We start from the raw sequence: 15,664 nt of genomic DNA, 5'->3' as shown, positions 1-15,664 counted from the left end.
ATTGACTTTCACAGCTAGGACAAAATGATATAATGTATAAACTGCATCTGTGACATTTTTTCATCACTACAAAAAAACCTAAAAAACTTTTCTTTTCACCTCAGATGTTAAATACAGTAAGAATATAAATTCAGTTCTTTTTACTTTCAAGGAAAGAAAAAAAAGAAAAAGCACTTAGCAAGTTTCTAACTTTTTGGGTTGAATTACATTTTTAGGGATATGATGCATCTGCTCTTGAACTTATATTCATACTTTGAAGTAATTATTTGAAATTGCGTCAAGCTCATGGAAAAGTCATCTAAAGATTTAATCAGAGGTAAATTGAAGTTCTTTGATTTAGGAATCTAACAAAAAATGAGATTATTCCTGACATTTTTAATTGCTCTGCTAAAGAATACAGACCAATACTCATCAGTAATGTTCTGTAGAATATGCGAAAACCAGTGTTATTTAAAGACCTCGTTCATAATAGATATAATCAGCAAGAAAGCTCTTTTTGCTACTTTTGAGGCTGTTTGCCCCTTTTAGTTTGCTACTTGTAATACATTTAATCTGTCACCATGAAAGAAACTCAGCCCAAGGCAGGAATAATTGCTTAGGAAGAAGACTTGATATATATTAGTTTTGGAATTTTTGTCTTATCAGCTCAGCCGACAAATATCATGTCAATATAATTTCTCTCTGAAACTTCTTGAGCCCTAAACAAGAAGGATAATTATAATGTTGGAATTATAAAATGTTATATTTGAGATTAAAAGGACAGTTTATTACTCTATCAATTTGCTAAAAAATAAAATTTTATATGCAAAGCAACTGTTTAGTCTGAATTGCACTTCTCTAGTGGTTGTAGAGCCAGATACTCTGTTCATGATTTTCAGTGATAAAATCCTCACTTGTTAAATCCACTTATAAAACTGTTTTCATTTTGCACATACTTTATCTTCATAAATCCCTGCATTCATATTGACTTCTTTTGACAATTGCATTTATGCTAATATGCGTCATTCTTCTTATTAATTATATTTAATTTGAAACTTCTGATGGTTCTTCTCTTCTTCCCACCAGTAATTACAAGTCATTAAGTGGTGGGAAAATTATTCGTGAAATTCCTGTCCTTTATCAGGGAGCCAACTGCTTTTTACATAACCACTGTTAAATGACAAATCTCGCCTACCTTGGACTTATGAAAGAGTACAAAAGCATTCACAACAGATTTTGATAATTTACCTTGAATCTTTAGCTTCTAAGTTTTCTTCTTTTTGGGCTAAAAGATGTTGTTGTTAGAACTGGAGAGAGAAACGTATAAGACTTTTAATCCCACAGGATCTCTTCTAATACTTTGCCTTTCATAGAGGCCTAATTTTGAAAACCTGCAGTAATTTTACTGTAGTTTTTCTAAAACTTTCAGTGTAGATGGCCTGAAATTAGGTTTCAAGGGAGAGGAATAAAAAAGAAGCAATATTGGTTTTATCTGTGTGTTTCTGTAGCTGTACAGCTTTTTATTTTGCATAATTTTAGCCGTATGATCTGCTTCAATTTTTCTGTCTTGCCTTATTAAGACTTTATTCTTACGGCATATCTGTCTATCTTCACTTGTTGTAGAGAGGCAAATACAAGAGAAATATAAAAGGAACTCCCAAGAGAAACTTGTAATAAAACCTAGAATAAATGGTTGAATTTCTGTTGTAGTCATGGTCTCATGTTTTCTTGCTGCTCACATAAAACAAGATAGAAATAATCTGCAACTTTTCATAAAGATGCAACTATTAATTAGCAACACTTATCTATGATACAAAAAAACAACTAGGTATGTAGAGTGTGGTGGTCAAGTTCAGGGTCAAGTGGAGCAAGGAGGAAGCTAATACTCAAAACTACAGAGCTAGTTTAGGAATATTGATCTTAAGGTTACTCCAACAACTTAAGCTGCTTTCTAGGTTTTAGGGTCTAGAAACTATTCAAGGATTTGGATCTTGAGATGCTTTTAGTCTTGTCACTTGGGTTTTTTCTGTGTGGGTTGGTTTGGTTTTTTTTGGGGGGGGGGGGGGGTGGTTGTTTGTCTGGGTTTTTTGTTGGGTTTGGGTTTTTTGTTTATTGGTGATTTCCCCACCCCCAGCAAGGTATTTGGAAACTGTCCTGGTTTTGGTTTGAGAGGTTCTTGCTACTGGTAGTCCTGCTGGATCATGTTACCTTGCAAAGTGCTAAGTTTTATTTAACACTTAATGTCAGTTTTTCTAACTGTTCAAGTGACATTTATAGTCCTTATGGTGCTAATTCAAGTTAAAAGAAAAAAAACAAACCCTCTGCACTTCATGACTACTTCAGGGACTGTTTTTTTAAAGCACATAGGCATTTGCATGCGAACATAGCTGATGATAGTTAAAATACAGGTAAATTCTAATTCAGAAAGCTTCCCAAAGTCCAGGAACAATGTCTAATGATGACATTACAACTAGAAATACTGTGTTAGTGCTGTACCAGGTGCTCATGGTCTTATATTTCTATCACTTAACTCACTTAAATCTTTGTATAACTAATGTTTTGTCTTCTGTCTGCAGCTGTTTTCAACTTATAATCCTAGGCTGCATGTTTTTCTTGCAAGTTTTCTTGTCAAAAGCTGCTTTGTATTCAGCCTTGTGGTGGTGGTTGCTATTGTCAGGACCCCAGTCTGGTCAAATGTCACTGGCAGTTTACTAAAGTGATTGAAAAGGCTACATGCAGTTCTGATGCCTATCCCTATGGGAGTCAGTGATCAATGGTAGAATGCTCTGACCAGCACTAACACTCTGCTTGTGCACTGCTTACTCCTTGGTGTAAATGATTAGCGAGTTGGCAAGATATTTTCTTTCTGTAATATTAAACTACCAGAATAGCATGTTTTTGCTGTGGTTATATGGTAAAGTTTTAAAATAAAGTTTCTGAGACTGAGTTGAAATCCACAAATGTCTGCATGGTAAGGTTGAAGAAACTGTGTAGTGTTAGATTGATTCATGTATATTGGGCTTGAGGAAGCTACAGTATTTTCACTTATTCTTGGTTTTGGTGTAAAGAAAAGTATTGAGAATCCTATGTGAAAATAAAAAAACCAAAAACAAAACCAAACAAAAAACCTCAAACAATAACAAAAAAAACCAAACCACCAGTTGCAAAACAGATGAGTAAATACTTTTTTTTTAATTTTTTTTTTTTATTACTCATTTTCTTAATCTCTGTAGTAACTAATACAGTTGATACTTGATGTGGGGAAACTTTATACAATGCATAAAATCAAAGAGGAATTTTTCAGCATTTTTTATTGTTTATGTAGGCAGTATTACATACTGAACTATGCAGGTCATAGTTCAAGACATGGAATTCTATCATCTGCAAAAAGGTCAGAGAAAATAAAGGAATTAAACTGACTTCTTCAGTGTTTGCTGAAGTTATGTAATTATTGTCAAACTTCTAATAATTATGCAGAGACGAAAGCATTGCTTTGTGAAGTGTAACAGTGAGAATAAGTAGTATTTCATCATCACAATAATAAAGTGTGTAGAATTTTCTGTTTATGAAGTAATTGAGTAGCAGTAAACATGAAATCTGATAGCTGGGGAAATGAACAGAAATAACTGGAAAATAATTAATCTTTTCATAGCCAGAATTTAAATACTCCTGTTTCTGCATAATAATAGGAATTGAGATTAACCTTAACACAGAAAAGAAATTCTGCTAATTTGCATGGTCAGTGGTGATGGTGACAGGCCTGTCTTACCCACCTATGGGTGCTTGTAATATGCACAAGAACATAAACCTTACTAGAAGTAGTGTCTTTATGCTTGTATTATAACCTACATATATACCAAAGAATTTATATGCTTGTTTAAAGGTGTGCACTAGGTAAAATTAAATGCCATGTGTTTCATTTCGTAAGGAAAAATAATATTCTCTGAGATTTTCAGTGTGTGTGCCTACATGCTTCATGACAATCTTGCAAAATTGTTGTTAAGTATACAGCTCGAAACCAAAATTTTATCATCAGCTATTTACCATGGTTATAAATAAAAGAAAACATTCTTCCCTGCCTTACCATTTAAAAAGATTGCTTTATAGTGGGTGGAATTTTTCAGGCCTGTTAGTGAGGAAGATGCTTCAGATTAAGTTGTGTAAATGTGTTTGCAAGCTCGATAAAAATCAAGCTGGAAGTAACTGCTGATCTTCACAATCATGTGATAAATGTTCAACTAATATGCTTAGGTTTTTTTATTTTGTTTTCTTAAATGTTATGCAGAGCAGACCCTTAGGATGTTGGGGTTTTTTGGTTTGGATTTTGGGTTTTTTTTAACTTACTGAAAATACCAGCTTTTTCCTGTGAGTGGCTTCCTAGGAGCGTATGTGGATTTGCTCAAAACTGCCAATGAAGACTAGCTTAAAAGCATCACCTTAGTTTCCTTTATTTCCCTTAAACTTACAGTAGGAAGTAGCTTTGGTAAGTCGTTTTCTACTGTATAGAAACCAGAAGGCAAACTAATTTTCTTTTTTTAATAGTTCTCAAGAAGGACCTAATAAGTGATTACAAAATGCTGAAAGATACTGTAATAGAGTAGCTAAATGCAACTCATAGGTGGGGAAAACATGCTCCTTAATGCTGATATTTTTACCATGATACTGGCCTACAATTCGTAGTCAGATTTATAATACAAACACTCCCCCACCCCTGAGTTATATCACTTCTGCTCATACACATAGATCAAATATTATAAGGCACATCCAAAGCCTGTCTTGACATACTTAAGGCATATACCTAATATATCTTTGGTATACTAATATAACTAGGATATATTAAAGTATATGGGTATCACATTTGTGACAACCTTCATCACTCATTTATTACACTTGGTTTTCCAATAAGCAGTTTTCCGTATTTTCCATGCTATGCTTCAATACGAAAGACCTGAAAGACCATCTTTCATCAAAAATCTCTTGACTTGATACAGGACATAGCCCACCAGTTCCTTGATTCATCAGAGAGGAGGGGGAACAAACAAACAAAAAACCAAACAAACCACAATAAACTGGTCTCTATCTTGATACATTTGCCATATGAATATTATTAAATATCTGTATAATGTATAGCTACTAGTTCAGAGTGGTTGGTTATACTGGGGCTATAGTACAGAACTATACTACTGAACAGGGTGTTATATAGCTTGGGTGACTGTGGCCAGCTCTGTTATTCCTGGTGGTAAAAAGATAAGAAAGGCGTGTTTGCACTGGTGGCAACACAAAACTATAGTTGCCGCAATACCCACCAACTTCATTTGTTGTGATAGTGGTATTGGTAATATTGCTGAATAATTGGAGTCTGAATAACTGGCATGAAAGGGATTTGTTGCCTGGCAGGTATCCTAACTGGATGCTTACATGTGTGCATGCATTTACACTTTTATTTCTAAATGTGAATGCATATATATATTATGTATATATTAAACCCTCATTTGTTGCGTATAAAATACTGGACTTATATCATTGTGCTAGTTAGCATTTTACAAGAAGATGACTGCTTTTTTTCTGAATACAAGCTGAGGAGACAGGCTACATCATACCAGTATACACTGTAGACAGTGTATGCTGGTGTACCCGTAGGATTAAATATTTGGCTAATTGTGATGGATGATTTGTTGAAGGCTAAAGAAGAGCTCTGAGCAAAAGGGAAAAAAAAATTCTGTAGGAAAGTACATAGCAAAGTGAAAGGATTGAGTACCTAATAAAGGACTGCTAAGTCTAGTTTTGTTTTCCCTCATAAGCACCCTCATCACTTTTGCAAGTAGTTCAGTGTGGCTGTGTTCCCTCTTCACTCTTGCCCAGAGTACAGTACAGTCCTATACGTTTGTTCAGCAGGCTCTGTCAGTGTTATCAGTGTCACATAAATGTACTCTTTCTGAGAATGAGCTTACATGGCAGAACAATGTAGCAGGGCTGGTCTCTGAGCATAGCAGGACAATGCAGTGGTTGCCTGTTCTATGCATCCACATAAATGGTCAGAAAAAAATTGACTCTTATTTAGCTATGACAGATTATTGCCTTGCACTATCTGAAAGTCATAAAGTAAGTGTCCAACATTTCTTCTGAACAATGTGCTAGCTATACTTATATATGTGTGTCTATGCACGCGTGTGCATATACACTGTGTCTCTTTTTCTCATGTCAAGACAACCAGTTCTGGGTCCTCCTGTTTGTTTGGGCAAAAAAGTTAAAAATCTTTTTTTAGGTGTAACGCTTCAAGGAGGAGAACTTATTATTTAACTTCTCTATATACTTCTTGCTCATTACTTGATATTAGTCATTATTAAAAATAGAAGGCAATTTAAATCCATGTGATGTAGCTTGGAGTATCGTTGGGATTAACAGTTTAAGAAGCAAAATTTGGGCCATCTCCCCATCTGTTTGCCACCTTATGCATCTGTGGCCTTGCAGGGCATGAAATCTCTGTATCCTGGACTGTGGTGTTGGCTGTCTGATCTGAGAAGTTTGGGAAATTGTACCAAGTTCTGCAGTTGAGTTACTGGGTTATGTTAAAGTTCTTGGGGATAGGGTGAACAGCTTATGCCTGTAAAAAGTATCCTGACTTGAACTGTACTTCCTCCTTCTCACCTTGTTCCTGTTTACCCAGACTGGCTGGTTGGATGCTGATACTTGGGAGATATTGATAACGAAATTCCAGGCTTCTGAAGGGAAGACGCCTTGTCTTGCTCTGGCCATTTATGTGGTATTCCCCTCTCACCTGATGTTGGTAGCCTAAATGTTCATGTCTAATCTAACTTTTGTATGTAAGCTTCCTCTCAAGTCACAGGTGGTGTAAGGGCTGTTCTATCGTCCTTACAGTAGGAAGACTTGTTCTTCTGGCTGTCCTTCTGCAGATAAGACTTTTGGGCTCAGCTAAGATGGAAAGCTGAGGTGTTACAAACTAGCTTTTACTGCCCTACTGAGTTTAGCTTATCATGTAGGTAAGGCCCAGATGCAATATGTTGGCTGGTTGGATTTCTTGTCTCGTATGCGAAAGAGTGAACAGCTGCATGGAGAAACTTGTTGTGGTACTCTTGCTAAACCAGAGGGAGCAATCAGCTAACTTCTTATTTTCTTTAATTGTAGTACCTTATACCAATACAGCAGGAGAAATTTCTGCTAGCAGACACTGCATGGATGTAGGAGTAATACTTTCAAAGCCGTAGCTTCTTAACCTTTCACTTCTTTAAAAATTGTGTTTATCCACTTTACCAGCTGCTGTCAGGCCTAAACCTGCATGCTGCTGCTCTGGGATATTTGGATTACCCCACATTTCATCAGCTACCCATAGGTGCTTTGATCTCTTGTTTTGGAGCAGTTGGCGAGACCAGGGTCCAAGGGGAGAAGGCTGAAAGGAAAAAGTGTTCTCAGGTGATGCTGCCTCTCTTGTACTCAATGAACAGCTTTCATTAGTACCAGACATTTCTTCAGAGGATGTTATTCGTCTCTGCCCTGTGGCATTAGACACAAAACTAGCAAAGAATTAATGATCAGTGTCATGATCTTCGCTGACTTCTGTGTTTCTTTTGGTTTGTGCCATCTGTCTCAGCTGAAGTCAAAGTGGTGACTGGGTCCATTATTTTTTCTTTGATTTGTCCTGCCACAGTTGATTATTTTGACTCTGCTTTGCTATAACTCGGGGTTTATAATGAGTGATAAGATTTTGTGAAACTAATATAGGCTCTGACAAAAGAAACTTATGACAAAATGCCTACATGGTTTTAATTTACTGAAGATGTTGTGTATTGCTGCCAAAATCTCCTGCATATGAAACCTTTCAGTCTAAGAAATCAATAGCAGTCCAGGTAAACACAGATTGGCTAAATAAGACTAATTAAAAAAAACTTTATCTATACAATGTTTCAATTTTCTGAATCAGGTGTATGCTGTTTAATCCCATGCAATACATACAACTTCTTTGAGCCAAGAAATGTCAGGTGGTAGCCTTTTGAATACTCTTACAGTAATATTAGTATTGGTGATTACACTGGACACATCTTCAGATGAAAAATAATTATTGTTAGATAAAGATTATCTAGTTTTATAATTCATTTACTGTAATTGGCTTTAAAGGCAGAATAAAGACTATAGAGAAAATGTTCATGTTTGAAGGAGACATAAAATTGCATTTTGGGAAATGGACTTCGAAGATTTCTTCTGATTGTGTGGTAAGCAACTCTTAGAGTCATTTATCCTTTTAAGTAAAACAGGTGCAAGATGGAGAGAGAAATGTTAAAATGTAAAGTCTCCTTAGTGTGGTTAAGTCATTGTAGCACAGTAAAAAGAAGTTGGAGAAGTACTTGGCGTACTTCTAAGCAGGAAAAAGGAAAAAATATTAACATAGTTTAACATCAAATGGAGAGTATTTCATACGTAATTACTTTATTCTGTTCTTCATGAAGGCTTATTTTCCTTTGTTTCTTTGCCTTTAAATTATTTTTCAAACTAAAATTATGTTAACTAGATTTATTTTTGAATATTTTGTGCTTACTGCTTTTGGTGACTGCATCTTGCCCTGGGTTGTTTTCTACTAGTAAATCTGTCTGCTCCATAAGAAGTCACAATTTAAAAAAGAGAATGGGAAATGATGAAATATATAAGCTTTGTGCACTGAACCATGCTAGCACTTCTATATTTTTGTGTTATAATTACAGCAGCATATTTGAATTTTGAAGATGCATTGCCAGCCAGTGAAATGACCTGTAATACTACTGTGATCTGAATACAAGGGAACAACAGCTGGAACATGGTAAATGGACTAAACCAGTATGAAAACAATATATTTTTTGTGGTTGCTTAGCCAAACCCTGAATCCAGAGTGGTACCATTATTTCTGACAGCACTAAATTTGCTGAACTAGTTTTAAGAAAACTTTAGATGCACTCATTACACTGAGGCTGGGAGAAAAATATTCAAGGCAGTTTGGGCTGAAGTGTTACCTACCCAGTATCTGTTAATTCCATGAATCATTCTCTGACTTTAATGATAGGATTATAACCCTGGAACTAATTTAGTAATTGATCCATATAACCTTAATTACAGTACAAAGTGATGGAGCTTTGATTGTACATGAGCTAGACTATGACCAGTGACTCAGGCACTTTAGAAGAAACAGCCTGTCAGAGGTGAATGATCTTTGTGGCCTATGGATATTTAACAGTACAAGTTGACAAAAAAAAACCTCAAGGAAATAACCAATCTCACTATTTCTATAACTAATTACAGTGTCTATGTTTGTCAGTTACCTGTGACAGTTTTTAATGTATTGGCCGGTTCCTCCTAAATTTGTTAGGCAATAGAAGCCTGAAGGCAATGAAGAAAGTCTCATGGAATTCAGTAGTAGAAGAGGAGTCTGCTTCTCTGTCCACACTGAGGGAAGGCAGGCAGAGTGTAGCCTGCCTTTCACCACTGGAGAAAATACAGTTGGGTGACCATACCCCTGTGGGTGTGCCAGGCAGGCAGTTAGTACCTGCTGGGGCTACAATGCAGGTATGACTCCTGCTTTAAGCTGTCTAGCCAAAAAGGGAGGAAGGTAAGAGTGGGAGGGAGGAAAATGAAAGGCTTCAGATGGCACAAAGAAAAAGAGGGGAAAATAAGAATATTGTGAGAAAGAAGATGAGGGGAAGCGAGGCACATGCTTGTACTAAATGAAGCTTCATGGACAGAATACCATGCTTATTGAAATGCCCACTCCCAGTCTACAATTTTGAAAGAAGTTTTAAAGATATATTTATTGTTGATCTACTGTTGCGTATAAAGAAGTCAGGAAGCTCCATCACTAATTATGTGCAGAGATTGTACACTCCATCTCAAGCAGCACACATCAGATGTCCAATCTTTCTAATGCACATTCATACAAAAAAAAAAAAAAGGCATTTCTGGGGTTTAATTTGTAAAAATTTTAATCAGTTGCTTACAGGAAAGAAGTGGGTAGAAGATGGATAACTGCTGACAGTTATGGTGTGCAGAAAGGTTGTTTTACCTGTTGTAGCTCTAAGAGATAAATGGGTAAGGCATTTAAACCTGACCTCCTTCTGACCTCTTCAGCTACTGGTTTGAATATCCTGCAGGGTAAAAAGCATCTGTCTTTGTCGTTTCTCTCAGCAGCTCTAGGAGGTATAAGTGAAATGTGAAATACAGGTGTTGGAGGCAGTCTGAATAAGTGTCCATACAGATATGTTAAAGCACTCAAATAATTTAAGAGAATGAAAAGCAGTGTAACAATATGCAGTATAAGAGTATGTTAATCTCAATCCCACTAAACAAAAAACAAAAAAGAAAAAAAACCCCAGTATATTAAATATTGCTTAATAGAACTCGTTAGTGAATTTTTCAATCTGTGTTCTCCAGATAAAATTAATGTCCAGAGGAAAGGAATTGCATAGAAAAACATATCTGTTTGCAGAAAAGTTATTTTCTTCTTCCTGATTACTCGGTTAAGTACAACATCTGCATATGATTTATATATTGCAGGATAATGTAGGTGTTCAAGGAGTAGATAAATGTTATATTTTGAAAGAGGGGCAATAGTAACCTTGACAGGAGAGGTTATGACGACAGTGTTACTGTGTTGCTAGTAGCAACATCTGTGTTAAATATGCTTTAATTAAGCCAGAGATTTGAAGCTTATTGCTCTTGCAGTACTTGCTGACATTTTGCAAAAGTGGTCTGGGATTATTAACACAGTTAGACAGACAGCCAGGCTCTGCCCCTGCGCTGGTCCCAGTGCCCTCTTCTACAGCTTGGTATGTCTTGTCCTCCCTTATGGAGAGAGGGGTGACATACCGCTGAAAGATAGCTGGAGGGGAGAGGTAGGAAACTCTGGGCTTAGTTAATCCTGTCTTCAAACGCATGAGGCAGGTTCATTTAAATACCTTAATATATTGCAGTGTTTAATTCATGGGTTGCTTTGAAGATGACAACCCAGTGAATTCATATGGCTCTGTTTTCCTACTACATTTACAAAGTTAATCGTTGCTTAAATTGTCATTTTACTACAGAATTCAGTCTGGCCCATTGTTTGGGATGGTTGTGGTTTAAACCCAGATGGTAGCTAAGTACCATGCAGTCGCTCACTCATTCCTCCCTTTCCTCACTCCGAGACCTCCCCGCTCCCGCCCAGGGCAGGGAAGAGAATCAAAAGAAATGTAAACCCCATGTGTTGAGATAAGAACCGTTTAATAACTAAAATAAAGTAAAATCTAGTGATAATAGAAAGAATACCAGCAACAAGAATAATAATAATACTAAGAAACAGCAAGAGAAGAAATGAAAGCTCAGAAAACAGAAGTGATGCACAACACAATTGCTCACCACCCAGAGACCGATATCCAGCCCAACCCGAGCAGCGATCAATCCCTCCCAGGTAACTCCCCCCAGTTTATATACTGGGCATGATGTGCTGTGGTATGCAATACCTCTTTGGCCAGTTTGGATCAGGTGTCCTGTCTCTGCTCCCTCCTGGCTTCTTGTGCCCCTCCTCACTGGCAGAGCATGAGACTGAAAAGTCCTTGATCAGGTTAAGCACTTACTTAGCAACAACTGAAACATCAGTGTGTTACCAGCATTGTTCTCAGACTGAAGCCGAAACACAACACTGCACCAGCTACTAGGAAGAAAAATAACTGTTCCAGCTGAAACCAGGACAAGGACTCTTCTGGTTTCTAGAAGCTCAAATGGACAAAAGTTTTGTAAATCCCCATTACTAGCAAATAGAGGTAGTGGCCTCAAGCTGCACAAGGGCAGGTTTAGATTCGATATTAGGAAAAATTCCTTCACGGAGAGGGTGATCAGGCATTGGAACAGGCTGCCCAGGGAAGTGGTGGAATCACCGTCCCTGGAAGTGTTCAAAAAGCATCTAGATGAGGCCCTCAGTGACATGGTTTAGTTGTGGTCTTGGCGGTCCTGGGGTAATGGTTGGACTTGATGATCTTAAAGGTCTTTTCCAGCCTGGTTGATTCTATGATTCTAGGAAATAGGTCTTGCCCCTAGGGTCCCCCAAAGTCTTTCCAGCAGCTCTCCAGGACTTCCCTGGAGTCCCCAATACCCAGCTCCTAGAGGCATGAACGCATACCCACCTGCTTATCCCCCTGTCTCATGTTTCCCAAGCCACTTCATCTGCTCCCTGGCTGGTCTGGCTTGATCTTGGCAGGTGCTCACACACTCACTTGCACACCTGCACTTGTTTTCTGGTACCAAGGGCATGTAGGTCTCTGATGGTCCCACTCCAGTCAGAGCGCTACCTCCCCTTCCTCCTCCCATTCACACAGATACAATCCTTCACCCAGTAAAAAGTTAGAAATACAGTCTAGTAAGAACAGGGGACAGACTGATCAGAAGCAGAACATGGCCAGGCACGAATACCGAACAGCTCTTTTCATCCCCCTGTCCCTCTACTTTCCCCACACTTGTTTCTTCTCAAACCACATTTATCTGTTTTCCCACTTTTTCTTCTTCCCCTAAATATACAATAAGAAGTCTCACGGAATTTCAAAACGCTCTTCCCCTGCATTCTGTAATGTGTCCCACACCTAAGCAGTGATTCCCTACCTCCATCCATCTTCAGAGCTGCTCCATTGACTCATAGTGATGGGTTTAATGCGTGGGCAGTGAGGCTGAGACTCCGCTGGGAGGGGCCCAGACAGGTTGTTTGTTCCCTGGCAGTCTTCAGTTTGGGTTCCGGCCTGTGTTTGTGCATCCCTGTGTTCCTCTGAGCTTGTGGAGGTGGGCCTTTGATGTGCTGGTGGCTCCTGGGATATGCCTGGGAGCACCTTGGGCTGGGTATTATTTGGGTTCTGGCTCCTACTCCTGCCACTGTTGCTCTGAGCTCCTTTGCATGTGTGGAAACAGTCTCTTTTTATCATATAAACTGCCATCAAGTCTAACCTAATGATAGCCAAATAATATCAGAAAAAAAATAAAAGCAAAGCTTCTAACTATCATTTGGAAACCAATTTGCAATGTAAATACTGGCATGTATCTGGAATTTCATTGAATTTTAAATAGTTACTGGGCTACTAAAATCAAATGATACTAAGTATTGGTTCCCTCCATGCTGGATGCATTTTCATGCCTAACTTGAGACATCTTAAAATTGCTTAATCATCTTGTCAAATCTTTGTAGCATTCATAGGATCAAAATGAGAAATTGAAATTATCTAGAAGAGAATTCCTTTAGGAGTAGAACTACAGTATGAAAGCTATGGTATGAAAACTGGCATTCACTATACCAAAATATATTTCTAAGTAATAAATTGACCATTATTTCCTTGTAAGGAAAGGAAAATGTAACAAAACAATTTTAAGGGGGGAGGGGGAGCACCATCTCTTGTAATTTCTGCTATCAACGAGTGATCAATGTTTCCTATATCTTGGCTTTTAGGGATTAGATTTATCAACTGAATCATTCCCTGATACTATTTTTTAATAGAATGTGTTTATTTGTAATATATTTATAATGCTTTAGCAGCAGTTTTCATCCTGGTGGATTTCCATTTGCAGCAGGTAGCAAATAGCTTTCACATCTCAGAAATGAGTCTGTGTTTCACCTTCTGTGTGGCAGATAAATATTAGGTATATTAGCTTATTTGGGGGTTTAGGTGCATGAGGTTAGAGTAAGATTAATAGGATTCCTTCATGCAAAACTGCAAAAATAATAATAAAAAAAATTAGTAGAAGTCATAACTAGGAACTGGAGAAGTAAATTTACTTAGACCGTAAAGGACTTTCAATCCGCTACTTAATCTGTGTAATAGGGATGTAGAGTAACATGTCACTTTTCTCCATAGTGTAGTGCTGTTTGCTAAAGGTAAAGTTGAGGTTACAGAATGTTACTCTGATTGTTATTATTTATATGGTTGTTAGCAGTGAGAGTTGTAGTATAAGGATGAGGTTGATTAAAACAACTGAAAAGTTCACAGATGTTTATTGTTCTTTTCCAATGAAAGTTGGATGAATATGGATATGAGGATGGAGCATATTGATGAAGAATACTGTAAGTTCGTATGTTTTGCAAATGTCAAACTGTTATTAGATGACTCTGCTAATTTTTGTGTTCTTTTACCACAGCTCTTTTCATTTACAACTTGCATTCATTAAGGTAGATTTAAATCTAACTTTTTTTTTTTTTTTGCCCAGTATATAACCCGTTAGTCTCCCGTGCCGCTGTTAGAAAAGCAAATGCATGTGCAACTGGAAATAGATCATCCACCAATATTGTTCAGTAATACAATTCAGTAATATGCCTGTTGCCATTATTCTCTAACAAATGCGTTTTCCTTACATGAAATACAGGACCAATTCTCTTATTCAGTGTGAAAATAGCAGTTGTCACAAAGCAGTACAAACTTTTGATTAAAAATCACATGTTGCATCTTTCTCTGTTCTGGGGGTCTGTATATGTAGCTTAATTTCCCTATTGATGTTTCTGTTGCTATATTACTTAAGGAAATAGTAGAGGTATAAAAACCTGTATATAGTTCTCAAAGGCATAACTGTGATGATCCCCTTGTGGGGAAACAAATTCTAAATGAACTTGAAATTCAGAAAACTAAAGGACCCTGAAAACTTAGTATCACTCTGAAAAAAACCAATTCATTACTGGACTGTTGAAAGGTCAGCTTTCTTTTAATAGGTCCAACTGAGAAGAGCTATTTGAAACAGAATAGGTACATTTTGTTTTAAAGCTGCCAAATTTATAGTAGATACTAGTGTGAATCATCACTTTAATGGCTGAAACACCAGCATCAAGTCTGTGAAAGGTGGTATGAGTTCCCTTTGCCACGTGTCTCACTAGTTGGAGTTATGGCAGGATAAAACCGATTTCTGGTTGGTACTTGCAGCCGGAGTGTTTGTACAGGTATTCATGTGAGTGTTGGCTAGATCAGTAACTCAGTCTTTCAATTTACCACGCTTCTGAGCAGCTGTTACTCGTAAGTGAAAAGCATTCACCAGGCTGCCTGCATCCATTTCTTTACTTGCAGGCTAGAGGTGGCAAGGTTCTACATGAAGTGTGTGTGATCAGCAGTTATGTTACTGTGATATGAGATAATGGGTTATCAATGAAATGAAAGTAAGCCAGGTCAATAATCTATAAAAGGCAAACTTATTGCAGTCCTTTAAAAGCTGGATAATAAGTTTAAAGAAGAGAAAAATCAAGTTCTTGTTTTATGAAGAGTCTCAATAACTGCTCTCTTTGGAGTTTTTATCATCTGTTTGATAAACAATAAATATTGAACAGTTATGTACCTGTGAGACACCCAAATGCAAAAAGTATTTAAGTGAAGCTAAATACCGTAGATTACGATGTAAGCATAAATTTACAGGAGAGGATAAATACCATATATAGCTCACAATTGTTTTGCTTCTTATGGTCAAGAGAAGACCAGCGGACTTTGGGGCTGATGGGAATTCTTCTTCCTGCTCTGCTAGAGCCAGAGATGGTCCTCCCATCCTTGCAAAATGCCAGGCTGCTGCTTTTTTCTGTTCCCGTTATTCCTGTTACATCTGTGTGTATGCTCCTGCACACATATTGTGAGCATGGCTGGTCATAAGATGATCAGTATAAACAGGAAAACATCATCTCTAGCTGTTCAGCCACCACATGCTGACAAACAGCACTCACATA

This window comes from Strigops habroptila, chromosome 1 (assembly GCF_004027225.2).
Source record: "Strigops habroptila isolate Jane chromosome 1, bStrHab1.2.pri, whole genome shotgun sequence".
NCBI classification, from domain to species: Eukaryota; Metazoa; Chordata; class Aves; order Psittaciformes; family Psittacidae; genus Strigops; species Strigops habroptila.
The sequence above is the reverse complement of the archived record's forward strand: the minus strand, read 5'-3'. Positions refer to the sequence as shown.